The sequence below is a fragment of the Macadamia integrifolia genome, unplaced genomic scaffold, assembly GCF_013358625.1.
Source record: "Macadamia integrifolia cultivar HAES 741 unplaced genomic scaffold, SCU_Mint_v3 scaffold1089, whole genome shotgun sequence".
NCBI classification, from domain to species: Eukaryota; Viridiplantae; Streptophyta; class Magnoliopsida; order Proteales; family Proteaceae; genus Macadamia; species Macadamia integrifolia.
In genome coordinates this window covers 278343-280607 of record NW_024868081.1, presented here as the reverse complement: position 1 = coordinate 280607, position 2265 = coordinate 278343, and positions in this window count along the sequence as shown.

The window sequence follows — 2265 nt, the reverse complement described above, 5'->3', positions numbered from 1 at the left end:
GTTCTCAGAATCCAACTTGTCTTTCTTTAGACAGTTGTTTTTTGAGTTTTAGGTCTGTGTAGAGTTGAAGACCTTCATTACATATTTCAGCAGCTAATTCCCCATAGGTATATTGCTTGAAGGGAATAGTGTCATTATGCTTTGCTTTAAGTCTATACCTTACCTTTTGAGCAAATAAAAGAGGTAGACCAGAGATGAACTTCTCTTTCCATATGGAATTGTTGCAGTCCTATCTAGAAAAGACTTTAGCAAAAAAGATGTCTCTATACCATTTATAATGAGATAGTGTAGGACAACGAAAATTCAAAAGTTGTTCTCTTGTTCGATCAGCTAGAATTTCAACTGGTCCAACAAAATGAAAAGTTATAGTATAAACCAAAGTATTAACTGCGTCTTCTTGGTCGACATAAATAGTTCGCTAGAAAAAATTACCATCAGCAAATTGATGAATAAACTGTTGTGGAATACGGGTCACAACATTTATAATTTGTTGTCTAACTTTTTCAGACAAATAGAAATCCTACCAACCACGAAATATACAAAGAAGTAGAGTTTTAGTCAAGTCTGTAAAAAGTGTGTCTTGTGAGTTTGTCTGAGTGTTCTCTAAACATTTTACGTTTTGTGCCACCTATAAGTGTTCGTGTTCAACTCTGTAAATTGAAGTTTCTCATGTAAGTTTGTCTTCCCTACTTTTGATTTCATGTATTATGTTTGCTATTAGAAAATTAAAAGAAGATCTTGTTTTGTTAGATACTTTGATTAATATTTCTTTTGAACTATTTGTATCTATTCAGAGTTAAAGTGCATGGTAATATATATATATATATATATAAGGATCGGAGATGAAGGCGGAATTGAAGAAGTGAAGAACTTTAAAGAACTTAGAACTCGTGTAATATTTTGGGATTTAGTATGATTTAAGTTCAGTTTCGATACAGCTTCTATTGATTATATTATATTGGATTCATATATACGTGTTTTAATTTAAAAATAAAATCGACCCTAATTGAATGAACATTCAATTTTTAGAATCAAAATCAAAACCCAACTGAATTTATCTGGCAGAGCTAAAGGGGTTTCAATCCTTTCTCCTTATTCCCATGTGAGACCAATCTAATGGGACCCTACTTAATGGATGGGATGGGATGGGATGGGATGGGATGGGATGGGGGGTGTGGGGGGTTTGGTGCAGCCCCGAGAAGCAATGTTGAGAGGAAGATCCTTGACCCCTCTTCATTCTCTATGGGGGTCTATACCCACATGGAAGTAGGGCAAAGATTGAAGAGATTCAACACAGGAATATGAAGGATTTCATCTTATTTGGTCATTTTGATAGAGGAGGATGGAGAATGTGACCAAAACTCTCACATTTCTCAATGCGCAACGATGAATCCCTATTTAAGTAAAACTAATCGTAAACCAAAGAAGCAAAGTATGCAGCTAGATCAGCTATATAAATCCGATTCAATTTGATTTTAAACAGCCGATTTATTCAATGTTAAATTTTGGTTTAAAATTGACATCCACACCGGGATGGGGGTGGAAGATGGATTCAAGATAAGGGTTTGAAAAGGTGGAGCTATGCAATCATAGATACCGTAAAAGAAAGGGATGTGTAGGTAAATAAAAATCAATGACTCTCTTTTTCTTTAGAATTGTCGTTATTAATTAAAATAAAATTTCTTATAGATATAGATATATGGACTTGGACTTTTAGGGTTTTAGGTAAGGGTTTAACCGATAACTATGGTCCACCGGTGTCGCTTTCTTTGTGTTGATGTGCTCCCCTGGTTTTTAGCTTAGGATTGTGACATAGCGACTAGACCATAGTTTCTGATAATATATTGTAAGTCATCATGGGATCTAAAATTCTAAATTTAACCTCTCCACCACGCAAACAATAGTCCACCTCTTGACTCTAAGAGGCTGAACCTGGCCTTAAAAATCATTTAAGTGCATGTTAGTCCTCAAGTATATGGAATCACTAAGACTGTATACATTAATTTCCTTATTTTAAATTATTATTTCTGAGTTTTTTTTTTTTTTTTAATGTGTGTGTGTGTGTGTTTTCATTCATTTGAAATATTTTTATATAAAAATATTTAATGATAAAAGTTGAGAAAAAAAAGAACAGAAACATATATGAAATACAACTTAATAGAAAGTGGTGGTGGTATGGGAGAGGGAGATGGTCGATTTTATTGGCTTGATTTTGTTACGAATCTATGTTTATGTTTTTTTAAAGATCATTTTAAATTTATCTCT